Below are 23641 nucleotides of genomic sequence, written 5' to 3'. Positions count from 1 at the left end.
GAGAGGAAGAACTGGAATATTTTTTTCCTGTTGCATTTCTTGTAACCTAAATTAACTGCTCTACCTAACTCAATTTAGGATCAGTTTTATAATTTCAGCAATGCATTCTGAATGCACTTTCTACTTCCTCTGTTTGCAGGACTTATTCTTGCTTGCTTATTTACTTCAGTGTAAACTGAGATATTATGAGAGATGAATTACATAAAAACCAGAGATATACACTAAGTAGGCAAATGATTTACAAAGTTATAATTTACACCCAATTAAATTACAACATGACCCATTCAGTATTCAATGGCTTTCCTTGGGTGAAGGAAAAAAAAGTAGTATTTTACCTCTCTTCCTATCTCAGATTTCACCTTCATCTACATTCATTATATCTTTTACAATGGGTTTGTGAACAGAAAAAAAGTAAACTCCATTCCTTAAACACCTGAATTCTTACCAATACTGAGAAAAATTACAATGTTAATAACTAAGTTTTTAACCCCTAAATATAGTTTCCCAAAAGCCCTAGTATTAAGGCATGACTAATTATAACAATGCAAAAAAAATTAAATAAAGAAAACTGTCAGTAGTAAATTAAACTCACTGTATTTTTAAAAATATTCTGACTTCAACAAAACCCAAGAATTGTCTTTAAAGTCACTTTAAAGTGCCATACCCTAGATTTCCCATGATCTTGAAAAACATGTTGGTAAAAATGTTTTAAAATTACAATATATGTTTAAAATATTAGTTGATGTCCATAAAATTTCTTATTTGAAACAAGAACCACATTTTTTAACAGTAAATAAGTTGTTTCAAAGTAAATAATTGTAATGGTAAATAAGTTGGCCAGGCCCAATGGCTCATACCTGTAATCCCAGCACTTTAGGAAGCAGAAGCGGATGGATCACTAGAGGTCAGGAGTTCGAGACCAGCCTAGCCTACACGGCGAAACGCTGTTTCTACTAAAAACGCAAAAATTAGCCAGGCATGGTGGCTGGTGCCTATAAGCCCAGCTACTCGGGAGGCTAAGACAGGAGAATCACTTGAACCCAGGAGGAGGAGGCTGCAGTGAGCCAAGATCATGCCACTGCACTCCAGCCTGGGCAAGAGAGTGAGACTCTACCAAAAAATAAAAAATAAAAAATAAATAAAAATTTTTAGTTCCCACAGTTAGTAACCAAATGTCTTTTTCAAGTTTGCTTTTCAGTAGAAATACATAATTAAATCTTAGCCATTAATAAGGTGAGCCAACAGCAAAATGTCTATTAGCTTTGCTTTCTGCCTGTGTTTTTCCACAAGCGTAATGTGGCAGACAACTGCAAAATTAAACTACAACCTTGTTTTAAATTCAACTTATGTAGATAATATAACTTCACTGGAGAAAAAACCATTTCGGTGGCTAGATTGGAAGAAAGATAAAATCCATAAAACAAAGTTTAAAGTATGTTTTTTTCCTGCTAAAATGTATCTGTTTGTACTAAAATAATTATTTACTAAAATAAATAATTTATATGGTAAGAATCTTTAGTTGTGAGATTTTTTTCTTCCTTCATTTTTGAAAGGTACCCATTTATGGTATTCTTTTCATCAGTTACATTTGGTACATTAAAATAGGAACGTAAATGAATTAATATTTTAATTCACTTTTTAAGATGCTCACTCTGATTTGATGAACTATCAGACACCGTATTTGTAGAAATGGTTTTTTCTTCTGTTATAATGTATATAGTAGAGTGCACAGTAGAACAAACAAAAAGCTAATAATCATCTGAACTAATTACAGGGTGCTCAAAGTGATCCTCTTAATGCAAATATAATGAAAAGTTATAAAAGAGCTAACTTTACAGCCAATGGCAAATATAAAAATTCTATAACTTCAAAGCAAGAGACTTCAAACAAAAGCAGGAAAAGTGCTAAAAGAACAAGCAGGTTAAAAAAATTAATAAGACCAGGACAGTACGTTATGGATAGAATCTGGGTGTGGTTTCATTGTATTACTCTCACATTCTGGTGCTCTACTTCAGAGGCAGCACAACTAATAATTATGGTATTTTTTAATGGGTGCCCTTAGTGCAAACAGGTAAGAAAAACAGGAGGAATAACTCATATACCATGCTACATTATCTGGCTTTCATTATCCCCATTGAAGCTTTTTTACTTTTCTTTTATGCATCATCTATTTCAGGAGAAAATACTATAATAATAACCCATTTGAGAGATAGGTCAATGTTCTCATTAATGTGTAATCTGGACACAGAAGCTAGATTTAACACTGCATCAAGAAAATAAGCGATTTGGTAAGGCAGGTTTTAGCAATGGCTAATGAGGCACGACAACTGTAATTAAAATTACCATTACTTTTACCCACCCACAGAACAAACTGTGACAAATCTCAAAATTTTAAAAGTAGCAAATTAAAAATATCAATACTCTGTATGGCATACCTAAATGTCAGACTGCCTGCATTTCTATGCCTGAACATAGGCAATTCCCTTTGAAGAGAGTAGTACATCAGCAAAAATTCACAGCCCATTTTTCTTCTTTCGAATATGGTGTATCTTCTGTATAAATTACTTATAAAAAGCAAAGCTAAAAATAAACAACAAATCAAAATGTTCCTAATATGTGAGAACAGATTTACATTTTTTGGAAGTGCATTAAAAAGCAAAGATGAAGTACTACACTCAAACTTGTGAACAACTTTTTTAAAATTATGGAGATACTAGTACAAAAATTTATAGTCAGCTGAGGTGGTTCACAAAGTTTTAAGAGAAAGAAGAGAGAGTGAAGACAAGTAAGCTACTCATTTCTCCAGTAAGGAGAACAGAACCTAAATTCTATCTTACTGCTTTCCATAACCGTCACTACACCAACTTCTTAATGGGTCTAACATGAGCACCTATCTTGGGCTTGTCACACATACTCAACAAACCTACAAGTAGATGCTATGATCATACTCTTAAAAAGTAAAATTCTACAGTTACTCATTGAACAAGTGATCATAACAATTATATAAAGCCAATATACTTCCTTATTGGGTACAATCACATGTGTACCTTAAATATGTCTCTGATCCCTAAAGCTCAACCTTTCCAGATCAGTGAATTTTCTCCACTCCAGTTATCAGTCATGGTCCCAAGGTATGGGATCCAACTGGCTGCAACCCAACATTCTCATGAGAATAAAAAGGGAGAGAAGTATTGCACAACAAGAATGTCTAGTATCTAGAATTACATAAGGTTAGAAATTCAAATACAATCAACCCCAAGTAATTCACCCTGTGTGTCCAAAACTACAAGTCATAGTTCCATAGGGACTAGTGTTAAAAATCTGCACTCATTTTACCTTTAAGTGGTTTGTAGAAGTTCTGCTGGTATTTGTAAATACTTGCAGCCATGTGTAGCAAAGATGGAGAGCCATCATCATTCTGACCCTGTTTCTCACTTTGTCCTGGCATTATGAAGACTGCTGCAGAGCAATTTCCTTTTCAACCTTATTTTACATCTTCAACATGCCACAGTATCAGTTAATAGAAAAAGAGTCACTTGTTTAAACCCTATGAGATACTCTGTCGTTTTAACTTTAAAATCTGAAACATGACAAGTGGAGATATAAACAGTTAACAAACTCAAAGTGTTGAAGTTTATTCTCTGCCCTGCATTGCCCTTCTGTTTTCACATAGATAAGACATTAATACCCCCCCAAAATCTAGTAATTTGTTATTATTTCTAGATTAAACTGCACTTTGTAGTAATTTAAACAAGAACAGCAATTTTTATAGGTTTTTTTTTTGTTGTTGTTGTTTTTTTGAGAGAGAGGGTCTCACTTTGTCACCCAGGCTGAAGTGTGGGGGCACCAACATGGCTAACTGCAGCCTCAACTTCCCAGGCTCGAGCCATCCTCCCGCCTCAGCCCCACAAGTACCTGGAACTACAGGGATGTGCCACCACACCCAGCTAACTTGTGCATTTTTTGTAGAGATGGGGTTTCGCCACATTGCCCAGGCTTGTCTCCAACTCCTGAGCTCAAGAGACCCGCCCACTTCCACCTCGCAAAGTGCTGGAATTACAGGTGTGAGCCACCGCGCCCAGTCACATTCCTTTTAACACTTGGGTTACATCTCCTGAACTGAATGGCTAGGTAACTAAAGACATCTGAGAAAGTTTCTTGCACCTATACATTAAGCCCTGTTTACCAAGTCATATAACCTATCACTATCTATTGAATCTTCCCATATAAGCTCTAAAGGCTATTATCACAAAACACAATGCCAACTTTTGAGTGATTAAGTATCCTTCTCATCTATAAGAGGATGTTGCCCAGACTAATCTCAAACTTCTGGTCTCCCGCCTTGGCCTCCCAAAGTGCCAGGATTACAGGTGTAATAAAACTCCTTGATGCCATCTTCCTAGAAAGATATGCTTAGCCTCATTCAGTCCAAATAGTTCCTGCATTTCTTTTGCATGAGATGTAAGATATTTTCTGACATAACATAAACCAAATAACTATATTCATTTTTATAACAACAGCTTTTTGAAATATAATTCACATACAATAAATTCATCCTTTTAAAGCATATAATTCAGTGGGTTTCAGCATATTCAAAGAGTTGGGCAATCATTACTACCTAATTATAGAACATTTTCATCATCACCAAAAGAAATCTCACACTTATGGGCAGTCACTTCCCTCCCACCCCTAGCCCCTATTAATAACTAGCCAACTTTCTGTCTCCTTAGATTTGCCTATTCTGGACGTTACTTAAAATTGAAAGCATATCATATGTGGCCTTTCTTGTGCCTCTCAGATTCACCTATGTGACAGCATTTATCAATAATCCATTCCTTTATATTGCTTAATAATATTTCACTGTATGGATATACCACAATTTGTTTATTCACTCATGACATGATAGACATTTGGGTTGTTTCCATTTTTTACCATTATTAATAATGCTGTAATGAACATTTGGCTACAAGTTTTCATGTCAACAACGGTATGCATTTTAAATCTCCTTTTATGTCTTTCTCTACATAGTCCATATTATACACTTTTACAGCTATCAATGATAATGAGGAAGTATAATATAGTGATTAAAAGATTTGGCACTAGAGACAGACTGCTTAACTCAAATGCTGGCTAAGCCTAAGCCATGTATCGGCTGTATGAACTTCAGGAAGTTATTTAACCTCACTGGGCTTCAGTTTCCTCATTCATAAAAAGGGATAAGAATAATACCTATCTCTAGGGTTGTGATGAGAATTAAATGACATCAACTTACACTGTCAAAAAACAACTTAAAATATTTTTAACATAAAGGCCATTCTATCAAAAAAAGGACTTTTAAGAAAACAAAAACTTACATTCTGACACACATTTTAATATGGCATAACAGCACAATCACATGTTTGCTAAACTTTTGTGCTAAACTTCTCTGTTTTGAGGAAAAAAAAGGTTTAAAAATATGTGATCATGTGACTAAATGGTATAAAACAAAACACACACAAATGAGTACAAGTTAAACTGAGGACATATGAATAAGATTAGTAGGCCATATCAATGTCAGTATCATGGTTGTGATATGATATTATAGTTTTGCAAAGTGTTGTCACTGGGGGAAATTGAGCAAGTATACGTGGAATCTCTCTGTATTATTTCATACAATGGCATATGAATCTATAATTATCTCAAAAAATATTTCAATTAAAAATATATGATCCCATATAAGTTTACTAAAAACCATTCACTTTTGTGCTTAAAATGGGTGGCTTTTATAGGGCAATCGCCATAGCCTGTAGAAATTAAATGTAAGGAAAACACACCATTACTCCTACCATCACCATCACCAAGACACTTAACACTATTTTTCCCTTATACATTGAAAATAGATTAGACCAGGTGCAGTGGCTCATGCCTGTAATCCCAACACTTTGGGAGACCCGGGCAGGCAGATCACTTGAGACCAGGAGTACAAGATCAGCCTGGCCATCATGGTGAAACCCTGTCTCTAATAAAAACAGAAAAATTAGCCAGGTGTGGTGGGGCACACTCCTAGTCCCAGCTACTCTCTGGGGGCTGAGAAAGAGAATCATTTGAACCTGGAAGGCAGAGGTTGCAGTGAGCCGAGATCATGCCACTGCACTCCAGCCTAGGTGACAGAGCAAGATACCGTCTCAAAAAAGAAAAGAAAAAGGAAAAGAAAATAGATTATACTTTTTTTTCCAGTTAAATTGCATGGTTTTTCACTAGTTCTATATCATCCATTAAATATTGACTGAGAGATCAACAGTAGGTTCTATTAGGGAATAGAAAGACATAGGAATCAGTGCCTACCTTCCAATAGACAAAAAAGAAATGTAATTTGAAAGAAACATTTGTAGTATTTTTAGTCAAACAACCAGTTCATTTTATATCCTAGACTGTCCTTCAAAAACATTTTATCCCAATTTATTCATCTCCTATTTATTAATTTTTTTTTTTTTTTTTTTTTTTTTTTTTTTTTGAGGCAGAGTCTCTCTGCCTCACCCAGGCTGGAGTGCAGCAGAGCCATCTCGGCTCACCGCAGCCTCTGCCTCCCGGGAGGGTTCAAGCAATTCTCCTGTATCAGCCTCCAGAATAGCTGAGACTACAGGCATGTGCCACCACACCCGGCTAATTTTGTATGTTTAGTGGAGGCGGGGTTTCACCATGTTGGCCAGACTGGTCTCGAATTCCTGACGTCAGGTGATCCACCTGCCTCGGCCTCCCAAAGTGCTGGGATTATAGGCATGAGCCACCACGCCCAGGCTCAAGTGATTCTCGGGCCTCAGCCTCCTGAGTAGCTGGGATTACTGGTGTGTGCCACCATGCCCGGCTAATTTTTGTATTTTCAGTAGAGACACGGTTTCACCATGTTGGCCAGGCTGGTCTCAAACTCCTGACCTCACTCAGGTCATCCACCTGCCTTGGTGTCCCAAAGTGCTGGGATTACAGGCATGAGCCACCACAACCGGCCTCGTCTCTTACTTTAATTCTCAGTTTATTTGGAACATGATTTCAAGTCAGTTTAGAGGAACAACTTTCAGTGAGTATAAAGCATTGAGTTCTGAATTATTTTTATTTTTATTTTTATTGAATAGAGATGAGTATCTCACTATGTTGCCCAGGCTGGTCTAGAACTTCTGGCCTCAAGTGATCCTCCTGCCTTCCCCTCCCAGAATGAGCCACCACACCCGGCCTGAGTTCTGAATTCTTCAAACTGCAGGTAGGATGATATTATCACTGAATTTATTTTTACATATATTATATATTGAAAATATATATTATCTATATATAATATATATTGTATTGAAAATCCACCTGCTGTTTCTTCTTTTTGAAGTATGACATATTTAACTACATGTCATTACAAATGACGAAAACATAAATCAAAGCTGATAGAATGTGCTTTTTTGTTTGTTTGGTTTTGTTGTTGTTGCTGTTTGAGATAGGGTCTCTCCCTCTTGCCTGGGCTGGAGCGCAGTGGTGTGATCATAGCTCACTGTAAGTTAGAACACTTGAGCTCAATCCATCCTCCTACCACAGTCTCCTGAGTAGCTGGGACTACAGGAATGTACCACCGTGCCCCACTAACTTTTTAAATTTTTTGTAGAGACTGGGGCCTGACTGTGTTGCCCAGGGTGGTCTCAAACTCCTGGCCTCAAGTGATCTCCCACCTTGGCCCCCCAAAGTGCTAGGATTACAGGCATGAGCCACCATGCCCATCCAAAATTTGTTATTTGGAATGGACAACCAAATATCTATTCTTTTGAGAAAAAGATTATGTATCTATTTTAAGTCAGCAAGTCTCTGCAATGTACAATATAGGACAAAAATAATGCTGGAAATAGCAGACATACATAATTCTTTTTGGATTGTAGTCACAGTGATTCACATGCTCTCACCTTCCCCTTTCCTTCCTGGAACCCTTCTCTCCTACTATACACCAAACCAACAGATGTACTGCATAACCTCCTTCAATAATGTCACAGTATTCACTCAGTTTTGGCAGTGAGTGGAAATAGAAATTGGAGATCTAGACCAAGTAAATACTGTATATTTGGCAAAATCATTTGTGGTTGTGTTCTTCAGCACAGTTTCCCAGATAACCACCAGCTCTACTTGGCAACTGGTCTTTCCCACAGTTAAGGCTCCAATTGTAAAGTTGGCTTGGGAGGTATTCTATTGCTGCTGGCTTTGGTACCATTACTATCCTTAAGAACTACTGTGCAATGGTAGAATAATCATTGACAAAGTGTTATTCTGATGAACAAATACTGACAGCTGGTCCAAAGTTTTAGCCTGTTCCCAAGGTAGGAAACAATTACATTAAAACAGTCTACATGGTTATTTATAAAACAAAGATGACTCTTTCCAGCAATTTGAAATTACTAGATAAGACTATGAAATTCTTAACAACAAAAACAATTTAACTTGCATGAGAAGCAATTAAAGCATAAAAAGTAGATCTAAGATTTTCTAAATATTAGATATTCTAAAATATTGACATTATACAATGTCTAGCATCCATAACTTTTGAAGACATTTTATTTCAAGGTAATTTCATACGAATTTATAAGAATTTACCTACTCAGACTTTGGGCAGGATGGAAAATAGAGTTTCTGTGAGGTGTGCCTATGAATCATAAGAAGGGCTTCTTAATGAGGTCAGCAATTAAGGAAATACATTTCGATAGTGACATTTGACTTACAACATTGTTTGGAGGTGGAGTCTTAGAAGAATTGATAGGGAACTTTTAACTTCAGCAAGTGAAACTAAAACATTAACTCCAGTTGTTGTTACCTAATACAAGACCAGTGCCCAATAAAGACTTTGGAATTCTTTCATAACAACTCCTTGGCAGGTGCACTTCACTTGTTCTGGAAGTGATGTTCACTTGCCAATGTCTAGTAGGACCATGTGCCACTGCCTCAAAATCATATCAATTCCTCCGGCTTCTGGCATAAACTGACACATCAGACCTAACTAAAGCCTTAAGAAGAGTTTGGCAAATAGGACAGTTTAAACAAAGCAAGGGACTTCTCTCACTGCAACTTAATTTCTCATTAATGATTAGTTCAATAAGAAAATAAGCAAAACAATGTCATAGTTAAGAAAAGCTATCTATCTTGTTATTGTCCATTATCATGTTCCTAAAATTCAATAACCCAAGACAGTCCTATGGAATTTTTGGAGCACCTAGGTAGTATGATCACATATATGGTAAAGAAAGAACTGAGGTTATGTCTTTTATTGTAAACTACCCCATACTTATTAAAATAATTTCTCTTTTCCAACAAAGGATAAAGTGACTAACATACACATCTTTTCCTTATAATCACTGAAATACTTTATACAGTATTAATTAGCAGCTATTTTCAGCATAAAAGTAGGATGCACAAAATAACAAGAACCTAAATTTGATGACAGGAAAAAACAAGCCTTCATAGTTGTATTCAAAATTATTAACCAATGCAGTTATTCTTATTTATTGAGTGGAAAATGTTATATCTATTATTAGTTGAATAGCCTGAAGACAGTATATACCACAACATTTGAAAAGTTGTCCCCAAAAAGTATGTACTAGTTTGTTAGCAAAAGGAATTGTTTTTAATTCTGAATCGCTGGAATAATTAACCATAGTTTTCTCGATAGTTTACCATGAACAGCACTAATGGTAAAATCCTAAGTTTTTTTTTTTTTAATTTTAGGGCAAATAAGAACTAACCAATGAACCGTTTCTATTCCACAGAGAAGAGTAATGGTTCTCCCTTGTAATCATGTGAAAGAACCCCGCGTATCAATGATTAAAGCAAACTACATTAAATTAACAAAGATCAAAATAGAAAGTTACAAAGTGAACTATCGAGGACAAATAGTTTTGGAAATTCGACTTATGGAGAAATATCTATTATTGTGTTTTTCCTTCTATCCATTTTTTAATCCTATAAATTGTCTTCTAAACTTCAGTTTGATTATCCAACACTTCACTAACAGTTCTCTGCTTATTAACATTTAAAAAAATCAATATTTATTGTGTTTAAATTTATATTCTATTCCAAACATTATTAAGCACACATACAAACATGTAAAAGAACATAACTCCCCTTAGTATTTCAAATTTCCATTAAAATGCAAATGTAATGATTTCATTAGCCAGGCAACAATACCCACAGTATCACACCAAACCAAACCAATGTCTTTTCTCTGTGAATCCCAACTTCCCTTAAGATACAATCTTATTCCTACGTTGGATCATTTGTTGATGAATATCTTTGAATTTGGGTTTCCCATTATAATCCCTGACTGAAGGGGAAAAAGCACAATGTGTGATTTGAGATATTAAATTCATGAATGTATTCCATTCCCTAGACACGTAAATATATAAATATTTCACTAAATTTTATGCACTAAATTTTACCGCTGGAAAATAAGCCTTTTCTCAATCCTTAAACATTAGATGAAGAAGGGAGAACTCACTCAATGTAATTAAAAGTATATCATGAGGGGAATAACCAGCAAATAACACTTATATTTCATTTTCAGCCTTTCCAGGAGTCTATCCAGGCCACACTTCATTATGTCATAGGTAGAAAATTCTCCATACAAACCCTATTAGCTTAATAAAACTAGACAAGCAGTCCCAGTGAAAAGATTCAGCAAGATGCGAGTGAGGTGTGTGTGTGTGTGTGTATGTATGTGTATGAGAGAGAGAGAAGAAAAGAGTAGAGAGGAGACACAGAGAGAAAGGCAGAGAGATGAAAGACCAAAGAGAGAAGCCAAAAGAGAAATTTGGATGGGACTGTTATAAATCTGCTCTTCACTTCTTTGCTGGGTTTCATTTCTTTCGGCGCCCCTGACCTTGCAGTCTTGCAACTCTCAACGCTGCGCTCCCCACACCCTCCCGCCCCCTCCCCGGGCCTGCGCCTGCCTTTGTGTCTGCCTGTCACTTACCAAGGAACCAAACGAAGCTGATTCGGGAGAAGCACAAAGCCGGGACACAGATTTGTCCATAAATTCTCTTACATACATTCCCCAGGCTGGAAGGCTCAGCCCAGCTCTGACTTATGTACCCTGAGAAAAGTGAGTTCTGGTCTTGTTCGGGGAACCAGAGAAACTATTCTTTCCTCTTTCACTCAGCGCCGCTAACAAAACGCGCGGACTTAAGGAAAAAAAAAACCCCACTCAGTGTACTCCAATTCCACTCCCTGTGACATTCACTTCGTACAGCCCCCTAAAGGGGGATAAGAAGGTAGGAGGAGGCAGACACAAACCCAGACCCAGACCCTACAGCTGATAAAAGGGTCGAAAAACACCCTATCAGTGTTCTCTCTGAGGTTGTTCAGGATAAACGGGAGACTCGTTTCACTTACACGAAAGAAACAGGGGAAGAGGATTAAAGGGAAAAGTAGTGCCCCCCAAAGCTGAACTATTTTAGAAAGGAAAGCAAATTTAAAAATCACTTTTCTGAGGATTAAAAAAGGCCGGGAAACCGGCTCGTCGGAGGCACAAAGGTAAGTTTTCTGGGAGATGAGGGGCCGAGCATTAGGAGGAGAGAAGAGAACACAGAACTACAGGTTTAAAAGGGGTAGAGGGAATTAAAACTATATTTGTCAGCCATGTTGAAGAGGCTCCAGTAATTTGTGAAGCTTCCCTCTTCCCTCTTGGTATTTGTGGGTGACACTACAGGGTTTGCTCCCCAATCCCTGGAAGCCCGAGAAAAAGCGAAGGGGAGAAGAAAGGGAGAGTTTCGCGGCATAAGAGAAGCGCTCTGACCTCGTTCTCGTCCCTCAGCCTTGCAGCAATCCAGCAGTTGCAGTCGGGTCTCCTTTCTAACAAATCCTAAAGGGCAGCCATCTTGCTTCCTTCTGCTTCTCTACGAAAGCAGCCTAGCCTCCGCATCAATATTCATAAGGCAGTTTGACGTCTGTTCTCATCACTCAGCGGGGCCGGCGTCTCGGGGCGGCCGCGCCGAGGGGGCGGACGTGACTCGCATGCGAGCAAGACCTGGGCGCGCGGCGCTCGCGAGGAGGCGGCGGCGGCCGCCCGAGCTCTCGCCGCTGCCACTGCCGCTACCGCCGGCTCTCCTCCTTCGCCCGGGCCTCCTCCTGCTCCGCCCCGGCCTCCTCCCGCTCCGCCCCGGCCTGCGCCGCCGCCCTGGGGCCCTCAGCCCCGGCTCCCAGGGAATTAGCCCCCCGCACCGGGCGTCCAGCACAAAGCCCGGAGGCACCTGGGGCAGTACAGCGGGGCGCGCAGTGGAGACCTGGGCTGCCCTCACGCCGTGCAGTGGCGCGGGGGTAGTGGTGCGCCTGGATGAGCGCGGAGTAGGGGCCAGGGCTGGCGAGCGCGGGGAAGGGTGCAGCCCTCGGGGACCCCCGGGACCTCGGCGGGTCTCCACCCCTGGGAGAAGACGCAGAGCAAGCGCGAAGGTTGGGGGCGAGGTGGGAGGTTGGGATGGCATGGGTGCCTGGACAAGGACATGACATCCAAGATTTCCCTTTGAAACTTTTTGCTGGTCTGCACTCCACCACCACTTCGAGGTACCGCGCACACGCCCCTGCGCGCACCCACCTCCTCCGGAGTGTACCCGCACGTGCCCTCGCTCTGGCCCCCGCCTCCACCCACTGGCACCTCTCCCCGCACCACACCTCTGCTTGCGCCCGCCTTATCCTCAGAGGCCCGCGTCTCTATCTCCCTTTAGATCCCCTTGCCCGCGCTCTCTTTTCACTTTTCTGTCGCTTTAATCTCATTCAGCAGAAGCGCTCCCCTGTTTCACCGAGGGCATGCCCTTAGTGTTTCAGGGGCCTGTATTTTTAAAGACCCAACAAACGGGGAAATTGACCGAGTTCTGTTTCTCCCCGCCCCGGCCCACCTTCTGTTTACTTTAGCCATGTGGGCTGAGTAGAAGGGGGCGTCTCACAGATTGAAGATGGGTTTCTCACTAGTGACCCTCTACTTCTCGCTAGGAGGAAATAAACCTGCACTTCAAATGCTTAAGTTGCCTCTCGTAAGAGCCTCTACTTTGAAGTAGTTTCCCCCCGTACAATTAAGTAATGAAGAAACCGACCGATACAGAGCTAATTCCGAATGACGGATGCTTGATTTTCCCTGGCATTCGGAGCTCTGTAACTATGCTCTTCCTTTGACCGGAGTTTTTCTCTATTGCCGAGTAGTGTTACTTCCCCTTCTAATGCTCCTTTTTCTAATCATCAACTTTTTATTTGAAGATGAGATGAAGAACAAAGCCCATATGAGTCATAGTAAGTATCATATTACGTCAGATAGTCGTTTTTGAAATATTCCCTTCATCTTTAACATGTTCTTACATGACTGACGTTCAAATTTTAAGTGGGTATTTTGGTCACATCTTTTATGGGATCACTGCATGGTGATCACAATACCCTTAAGTCAATACTAGTTATATTGTGTAACCACACTTTTTTTGGTCTGTAATTTCTTTAAAAGTGGAGCCCTAATTTTACGAAATCGGAATATTTCCTCTTTGAAGCGTATAAAAAAGGGAACTCCTTGCAAGTGTCGCATTGTTGCTAAGAAGAATGTTTAGTGGGTCCAATCAAACTTTATTTATTCCATTTTGAAACAAAGTTGACTCAGATTTCAGATTTTGCACAAACTAAGGAAAATAGTACATTTTCCCTTAAACACTTCAGGTGGGAATGACATTCCATGTTTTCTAGCTGTACACTAAAGTGTCACTTAGGTCTTGGAAATTGTTAATACACTTTAAAATCTAAGCTGTTTGAAAGTTCTTTGTGATCTTTATTTCTTTCTATCTTTCTTTTCTTTCCTTTTCTTTCTTTCTTGAGACAGCCTCTCTGTCACCCAGGCTAGAGTGCAGTGGCGCGATCTCGGCTCACTGCAACCTTGGCCTTCCGGGTTCAAGCGGTTCTTCTGCCTCAGCCTCCCGAGTAGCTGGGACTACAGGCGTGTGCCACCATGCCCAGCTATTTTTTGTATTTTTAATAGAGATGGGGTTTCACCATATTGGCCAGGCTGGTCTGGAACTCCTGACTCCCAGAGTGCTGGGATTACAGGTGTGAGCCACCGCGCCCGGCTTGTGATGTATTTTCCGAGTCCAGGAAATAAAGTTCTCTCAAGATCACAACACACATTTATATAGTGCACAGTATTGCAGAGCTGTTGAAACATGGGCTTTGGAGTTTTACAGAGCTGAGTGACTCTTAACTCTATCTTTCCAGTGTGACCTTGTGCATTTTACTTAACTCTCTTGGTATCGATTTCTTTCAATCTGTTCAACAACCTGTAAGACAGCAGGGTTGTGGTGAGTTTTTAATAAGAGCACTAGGTAAGTGCCCAGGTAGTTGCTACTACTACAGTAACAAACCATTTACTTCTAGGAGTTATTTTGTTTCTGACTATAGAAGTATATAATTATATATCTTCTTACATTTAATAATACGTGGAAAATATTATATTAACATGTGTTTAATATAAAAGTATCCGTAGGTTCCTTTAGTTATAACTGGGAAATGATCTTTCAGGTCACCTCCCTCTCATTTCTTCTTTGAAAACTGCTCTCTGTTGTAACAGGGTGTTCTTGCCTATTTGGAATCATGTTTGGCTTGCAGTTGGTTTTACAACAGGCCCTGAACATTTTCTTGCCAACTTCTTTCTCTGCACCTCCACTCTACCCTTAACCATCATGACTTTTTTAAATTTAAAATAAAATACATTACTCCTCTTGGCTATTGTGACTTCTCAACAGCAAAAGGAAGTAAAATTCTGCAGGCCTTCATGTATAAAATATTTTAGTTAGATTTTTTTTTGATTTAAAAAACTTCCTCCTGCTATTTCTGGGAAAGAAAGGATATAGTTTGCATAATCAGTTGTTTACTGAACGCAGTGCACACTTGTATGGGTAATTCAGAACCAGCTTTTATTAATTGTGTGCATTCTTGAGATTCCTCCTCCTATAGGTGTGGACAATCTATGTTTAAAATATAATTTGCTGTTTTAACAACAATTAATTATCAAGTTCTTTACCATTTTTTTCCTCAAACTAGAAATAGCAGCACTGCTTCCATGCAGAGAGACCCTTGCTTCCTTAACAGAGAAAAAAGACTAATAGAACAAGTTCCACAACATGCTACTCTGTGTTAGAAAATTGACTTGATTGGCCTGCGCACCTACTATCTAACTCAGTTGCTCAGTCTTTAAGTCTCTTAGGGTGGAGGCAGTTTCCTGTCTGCTGCTGTCCATTAAAGAGCTGAAGATGGTAGTTTGCTTTACAATGCAAAATTTTTTTATGTTGTACTAACACAAAAATAATAGGTGCATTCTTCATTTCCTCCCCACCTGCAGAATAGAAAGTGTTCTTTCCTTCTTTCTTTCTTTTTTTTTTTTTTTTTTTTTGAAACAGAGTCTTACTCTGTCACCCAGGATGGAGTGAGTGGCGCAATCTCTGCTCACCGCAACCTCCACCTCCCGGGTTCAAGCAATTCTCCTGTCTGCTCTCGAACTCCTGACCTCGTGCTCTGCCCACCTCGCACTCCCAAAGTGCTGGGATTACATTTTTCTTTAAGGACTTGATACTCTCTTCAACACAGAGAAATAGTTGTGATATACACTGCTTTGAAAGAATTATAGTGGTTTAACAAAAACATAAAATCATGGCCTGTTGTTTCCCATCTCCAAAAACATGTTTCTGAAGTATAACATGATAAAGATTCTCTGTATGCTTAAAAGACAATTGACCATCAAACAGCATAGCAGTCACTGCAGTGAAAAAGCTTTCTTATTTATTTTGTTTGGTTACATTACTGCACATTATATGTAGGTACGTATTTAACACAGAATACTAAGTTTTAACAGTCTCCAATAGATGACATATTGAGATATAATATTTTAGCTTATTAATATAAATTATTATTAATAAAAATTATTGTCTAAACCCAGGGATTATAATATGATGAGAGTCTCGATAGAATCTCTTATGATTTCTAGTTACTTTTTTCCTAATCTGATTTTATTTGGTTAATTTTTCTTTATATAATTTGAAAATTTTAAAGAAAAAATACAAATTATATAATATTAAATTAATGAAATCAGGAACTATCCAATGTGTGTACTAATTTAATGGGGGCAAAGTAGAATATAAGATAAACTGAAAAGTATTGGCAAAGGCATTATAGAAAGAATATTACTGAGGAGGAAGGATCACTTAAACCCAGGAATTCAAGACTGTGAGCCACGTGAGCCATGATTGTGCCACTGAACTCCAGACTGGGTGATAGAGCAAGACTCTGTCTCAAAAAGAAAATGAAAGAATATTAGAATCATTAGTGGGACAACATCATGGAAATTCCTCCACAATTATTGCAAATATTGCTAATACCAATCTCTTGCAATTTTAGGGAATACTTTTTCTTTTCATAAATTCTGACTTCACAGTCCAGTAACTACTCTTTTTGTCCTCATCCAAATTTACTAACTCACTTAGTATCTCATTTTATTTTGAAAGAATAATTTTTAACTTTAATGATGAATTTCAGTAATCAATAAAATTTAACTATTAATAATTACCTCAGCACCATTTTATAGGACTCTATAGTTTTTTGGCATTTTATGTGCATTATTATGACTTAATATGCAAAATCATGTCATATTAAAAATGGCATTTAATGTAATTTCCATCATATAAATATTAAAGGTGAGGTTAAGTGATTTATTTAATGTAATTTCCATCATATAAATATTAAAGATGAGATTAATTGATTTACTTAGGGTCAGACATCCTGTAAATAGAGAGCACCTTACAAATCTAAATTTTGTGAATTAAGATTTAGGCCTTTTTTATTATACCAAAGCTAACCTTCTGGTTTTTTCCTGCTTATCCTCCTCTAATTTTTTTCTCACCATTATTAGCACTGACTGGTAAAGGCATCTTCCCTTCAAAACCTCATGGTAATTTTCTATTATCCTTTGCTACTTAAAAAATTAAAAACTCAGCACCTACATTTACTTAGCACTCGAAAAGTAATTTTATTGGTTAAATACTGGCTATGCACCAAGCATTGAAATAATTGTTTTACATTCATTATCTCTTTTAATTTAATGCTTATTATAACCAAGTAAAGTAGGTAATATCTTGTTGAGAATTAAGGGCTAAGTAACTTGGTTGCTATAAAATAGCGGGAAGAATTGTCTCAAGCAGGGTTAGCTGACTCTAAAGCTGATGATCTTGCAGGCTACCTGGTGCTGTCTCCCAATTTAGCAGATACAGACATCTATGTTTGCCCCATCATAAGTTTTTCACACAGTAGGTTGTATAGCGGTAACATCAGTATTTCCTATATCTTTCTCATATTTTTAAAAAAACCTCTTTTGTCCAAATCTCTACTTTATAAAAAAAAAATCATTGCTTTCTACTCTGTTTCTTTAGTTTCCAATTTTGTGCCAGAGAGTTGACATTCTTGAACTCTTCAGAAGAATAATTCATGTAATAAGCAAATGTGATACTGTACCCCTTCCCCACAACCACTTTAACATGTGTCTTAATTGACTAACAATTGGTTTGCAAAGGTAAGTTCTAGTGTATGTTTTCAATATTGGCGTGGAATTGCACCTTTGACCTGCCCTTGACTTTTATGAATGACTTAGGGTTCATACCGCCAAGCAAGGAAGCTGGCAGGTGGAAAGAGCGCCATCTACTGAAATCATTAATCGGACATGGGTCTTTGGTGATATTAATAAAATGCTCAGAATGGGATAGCACCAAACCTTTCAATTGGGAAAACAAAAACTAATTTAGGGAGCTTTTGAAAAATATGCATGACTAGGTTACACTCCTCTACCCCCGCAGGCCTTTTGGAGATTCTGATTAAGGAGGTCTGGGATGGGGCAGGAGTAACAATACTTTTTGAATGATTCACAATGAGATGTACAAACTGTGCTTGAAAATCACTGGGATAGCTTAATGTGTGAGAATGCAATAAAAACATTTAGTGTTTACACCTATTATGAATAGTTAACAGGCACACAATATTATCATTCATAGAATATCCTATGACAAAGAACAGACTTTATATATCTCTCTATAGTATAGTGGAACTCTTTCCTTTGCAAAGATCCTACAAAGCTGCCTTTAACTCTTTTGATATTTCATATTGATTAAATATTTCTGAATTCTCTTGTGATAGGTCAAAAAATTGAGGAAGACATAAATAATTAGCAGCTGAAGAATGACTCAGATTATAAGTAGTGAATAAGAATGATTAGGGGGAAATGTAAGTGACAGGAACAATGCCCTGAAGCAGTGGGGAGAAAGAAGTACTGGACATTGCCTGAGTTCCATGTGTGAAGAATATTCTGTTTTGTTGTTGTGGTTATTCTCATGGGAAAATTCTACTGATAGAGTTTTGTCAAAAATTTTAAAGTTTTTAAGCCATTCCTATAATCTTGGCAATTACACCAGTTGAATATGATTTTTTTTCTTTTTCCAAAATAATAGTCATGCAATAGTTTATGAGTGTTATTATGTGGCATCATGCTAACAGTTAGTGCAATTCTTCCTGGAAGGAAGACCTATAGAGATTAAACAATGTTTAGGCCCCAGTAAGTTAAATTATTCCCTTTCCTACAGACACCCTATATGGAGAAGGCAAATTAAAAAGGAAGTAAGGTAGCTATTAGTTGATATCCAATTTTCTTCAAATCTTCTAAAATGTGTTTTCATATTTTCTGGAGATGTGTGGGAAAATTGAGCTCTGACTCAGATCCAACTCAAAGCCTGTGCAAGCATGAGAGGCTAAGTAGTTTCCTGTGAAGCTCTGCACTAACAACCTCTGTTTAATTTGTTTTCTTATGTTATATCTCAGAGTACAATATGATTTGGCAGAAAACCTCCTTGATCTGTTAGTAATTAGGCATACCACTAAAGTGAACATGGGTTGGTTGCCAGGCAATTGTTCTGCATTTCACAATGACTTGTATCCTCAAGAGAATAAATTATATCCAAGCAGGGACCACAAAACAGGGGTTTCTGACAGGCTAGAGTAGAAGGTGAAAACACACACACAGACACATACACACACACACACACACACACACACACACACACACACACACATCAGAATAGCAAAAACAAATCCCAAAGGAGCATTTCATTGAGGTTTTCTGAAATCTTATGAACACTGGCCCTAGTTTGACTGGATAGGAAGATGCAAGACAGTGATAACTATTGAAGAAGGGTTTCTTTAGAAGGATTAGTGGTCAGGTGCATGCTGATTCTAGGATGATGATGATATATTTTAATGAAGAAAAGTTTTCTGAAACCCCTTTAGTAATACAATGTCAATAGGCACTGTCTACTAGTGAACAAGAACTAGAGAGTCTCTAAATTTAAAATTGGTGAAACAGTAAAGTCATAATTTTGATAAGTGAGAATTGCTGTTAAAGGTAAAGGTAGTGTGAGGTCAAAAATAGATATTCAAAAAATTTAGAAAGAGAAACTCCAAAAGCACACTTATTGGAAGTGTCAAACTCAGGCAATAAGTATACGATAGGATCCAACATTGTAGTCTAGCCTCCACTACTGAAAACCTACAAAAACCTTTAAAATGCATTATGTCATTTAGTATTTACAGTAATCTTGAAAACAGGTAAGACCATTATAATTTCCATTTTATTGAATTTTATTTTTTTAACACCAGGGAACATGTGTTTAATACATGAAGGAACGTGTCAGAGAGATTAAGAACTTGCCCAGGGTGACACAGCAGGTGATAAATTCTCAAATTCAAGTTTTCTTCAGTATTCTTTCCACAAACTAAAGGGAAATAAGGCAACTTTAATTCTTTCCTGAAGGCAGAAAAGAAGCTCTTACCAACTTGTGACATTGTATCGTAGGTTGATACATTTTCATTCCTTGCCTGTGCTCACACAGATAGAGGAGAATGCTACAGTAAAGGAAACATTTAGGAAGAGAGTGCTTTGTGTATTTTTTTTTAAGTAGGCCATCCACTGTGATAGTAATTGTGTTTATTCCAAATGTGAGATGAAAGTTAATCTGTTCCCTAAAAGCATTTCTAAGGGAAAGAATAAGTTATTCAAAGGCATGAAAGACAAAATGTTTGGAGCTCTTCCTTGCTGTCTCCCCTTCAAAGCAACTGAGAAAGATGTTTGGATGAAGGGGAGAGAGAGGAGAGAGAAAGAGCTAGAGGGAGAGAAGGGGTGTGTGTGTGTGTGTGTGTGTGTGTGTAAGTAATGAGAAAAAAATCATTAGACCAGAAGTTTTTGAACTGAAAGTTTTATGAAAAGTTTTTTTTAAAATTTTGAAATTTATTGAAACAATTCCCCTTTTTATTGAGTAAGGCTGGAGGGATGGGGCTTGGTGGATTTAGGTTAGAGTTTCAAATTCACATATTTTCTAATGAAACAAAAACAGAATGAAACTTGATGCATACAATCTAGAATGAGTGAAACATTTTGCTCTAAACTATTTCATGAAAAGACAAATTTCATATAATTCTGGCAAATAATAATGTTCTCCAACAAGGCTGTTTACCAAGCAATAATACTTTATTGCATATCCAATATCTTTAGAAAAAGGGCAAATGTAGAATGTATTTATTATAGAATTATTAGCTTTTGGAAATAATAATTACTTTACTTGGTAGCATACATTTTTACTTTTGAGAGACTTATTGATGGCAGCCAATGGGAAAGATGTGAATTTTTGTAGTAATTTATAAAATTCAGAATCATAGCTGTGGGGTGACAAGGGAAATAGTTATAGGTCCCACTTTTAGTTGGGACTTTTGAATTGCTTTGCTCCTGAAAGGTATGTGCCATGAATTGAGAGGAGGGAGGAGCTTACCAAAGAATTTGAGATGAATAAAATCTAACCTAGTCAGGACACATTTAAATAATTTTTTTTGTTAAAAAAACTGTAGAAATGAAGGCTTGTTATTCTCATTTCCATTGCATAAATGGTTGCTCAAATATCAATTTCTAATTTATCATAGTTTATGGTGATACATTAAGAGATTAATGTGTCATTTGTGTTTTGATTTCTACGTTCTAGAGAGACAGTTTAATCAGTGCATGACCAAAATCAAACAGAGTAAACTGTGTCATCATGGAGGTCTGCCAGGAAATCCCCAAAATACAGAAGGATCAGAAGTAGATGGAAATACCGTCATAGAACATCTCTCACAAGTGTGTTATAAGAATGACAGGGAAGCTACAGGTTACAACAGATTTGTGAACTCAGCCAAGCACAGTGGTGTCAGGGCCTAGCTGCTACAAAGAAGACATGTTTTAGACAAATACTCATGTGTATGGGCAAAAAACTCGAGGACTGTATTTGTGGCTAATTGTGTAACAGGGTATTTTAGTTTCTGTTCTGTGGAAAGTGTAAAGCATTCCAACAAAGGGTTTTAATGTAGATTTTTTTTTGCACCCATGCTTTGATTGCTAAATGTAATAGTCTGATTGTGACGCTGAATAAATGTCTTTTTCTAAAAAAAAAAAAAAGAAAGAATGACATATTTGTTCTTCATTCTTGTTTCACATTAGTAGTGGCATTTCTCATGCTCTATTTTCCCAGCCTTGTTCTATATTTTGAGTTATGTGAATAAAAGTATGCCAGGATGCAATAGGAAGGGTGCTTAATATTCATCCTTGTAGGTTCAGGGTTCAGGGAGATCTTTCCATGGAAGTAACATTTGAACTGAGATCTAAAGGATGAATAGGAATTATTCAGGCCAAGCGGTAAGTCAGAGAAAAGTGCTTGCTTTAGATAAACGACTGTATCTATATTAGAGACATAAGAGAGCATGACATGTTTGACGAAATAAAATTAATTCCAAAAGCCTTATAGAAAGTAAAGAGGAAGAGTTCATACTATTGGGATGCAGCAGTTTGCAGGGATCAGATTATGAGGGTTACTTTAAATCATGGTATGGGGTTTGGATTGTGGCTTAAGTGGACTGAGAAATCAATAATGGATTTGAAAAGAGAAGAAAGTGATTAGATTTGGGCTTTGAAAATATTTCTGTAGTTGCTGTGGGGAAAATGGATTGAGGGAACACAATAACAGAGGCTAGGACACCTATGAGGAGAGAGTAGAAAATTAGAGTGGTCTAGATGAGAAATTAGGCAATAATAGAGAAGATAGAAATGGGTAGACCCAGAGGTATTAACAGAAGTAGCAGGAATGGAGCACAGTAACTACCTTGGAGCAGGGTGAGGCAGAGGCAGGATTGAGGATGTCAGCCAGGTTTCTGACCTGGCCAACAGAATGGTTGGTAGTAGCTTTCACTGGAGATAAAAAGAAGATAGAAGGACCTGGGAGTAGGAGTTTGGGGGTTGTGGGAAGAAACGATCACAATGAACAAGTTAAGTTTTAGGCACTGGAAGGACATCCATTATGAGACACACAGTGAGTAGCTGGGTATCTGAGCCCAAAATTCAGAAAAGAGATCCAGACTGGAGTTAGAAATTTGTGAATCATCAGCATAAAGATGGCAGTTGAGGAAGATAATCTCATACAATGAGGGAGAAGAAAAGTGGAACTCCAGAAGAGAAACGGAGGAACACCACTCTCGAGGTTCAAGAGAAAAAGGAGCCCCCAAAGGAGAAACTCAGATGTGTGTGGTTTTATGGGAGCCAAATTAAGGAAATGCTTCATGACAGAGCATTAGCAGGGTCACATACTGAACTATCACCTGAGACAAGTGATAAGAAGTATCCCTTGGATGGTAGTGCATTCATTGCAATCCTTGGCAAAATGAGTTTTACTAGAAGAGCAGTGGTGACAGAAGCCAGATTGCCTGAGGTTGAATGCTAAACAGGAAGTGAGGATGTAGAGATAGTGAGTGCAGATGACTATTTAAAGAATGTTCGCTACAGAGAGGAGGAAGGAGATAGCAGAGTAGCTGTGGGGGGATGTGAGATTGAGAAAGGAATTTTTTAAGATGGGAAAGAATTGAGCATGTCTAAATGCTAATGGGAGAGAGCAAACGGAGGTGCATAGTTAAAAGGAAGAGAAGATAATATATTGAATAAGGTCCCTGAAAAATTGGGTCTTTTAAAAAATCAATCTACTGACAAGCTGAGGTAGAGGAGTGGTCTTATAAAGGACTAAACCCATCAAACGTCACCCCCTTCAGCCTTAAGCAATAAAAGAGCATGGTTTCAATACATTTCTTCTGTCTGATAAGAAAGTATGAGAGATACCATGGGTTTGGTTCCAGACCACTAAAATAAAAAGAGTATCATAATAAAGCAAGTCACAGAAATTCTTTGGTTTTCCAGAGCCAATTGACTCAGTGTAAAGTTTTCTTTTTATGGTTCAGGTAAGTTTATAGAGTAAATCCCAAGACCTGAGGGACTTTTCACCACATGCCTCTCCAGAATTGGTGTATAGTCTCCATAGTTACTGACATAGGCGATTTCGTTGTGCCCTCCCCCTCCCATGCCATGTTTCTTTCTTTCTTTTTTTTTGAGACGAAGTCTGACTCTTGTCCCCAGGCTAGAGTACAATGGCACAATCTTGGCTCACTGCAACCTCCGCCTCCTGGGTTCAAGCGATTCTCCTGCCTCAGCCTCCCGAGTAGCTGGGATTACAGGCGCCTGTCACTATGCCTG

At 38.0% G+C, this 23641-nt stretch overlaps 1 protein-coding gene across 3 annotated transcripts in view; it reads right to left on the bottom strand.

The window, feature by feature from the left end:
- The window catches only part of TET2 (tet methylcytosine dioxygenase 2), a 130360-nt gene extending 118103 nt beyond the window's left edge, over positions 1-12257 (bottom strand). The window contains exon 1 of one of the 3 annotated variants that reach the window (XM_063663954.1): positions 11786-12257. The gene's annotated coding sequence lies outside the window, so the exon portion shown is untranslated. The remainder of the gene's footprint in view (positions 1-11785) is intronic. The other 2 variants (XM_054484591.2, XM_054484590.2) reach the window with 2 other exon arrangements.
- Positions 12258-23641: the final 11384 nt, after the last annotated feature.

Source organism: Pongo pygmaeus, chromosome 3 (assembly GCF_028885625.2).
Source record: "Pongo pygmaeus isolate AG05252 chromosome 3, NHGRI_mPonPyg2-v2.0_pri, whole genome shotgun sequence".
Lineage (NCBI taxonomy): Eukaryota > Metazoa > Chordata > Mammalia > Primates > Hominidae > Pongo > Pongo pygmaeus.
Note: the sequence above shows the minus strand (reverse complement) of the source record. Positions and strands in the feature narration are given on the sequence as shown.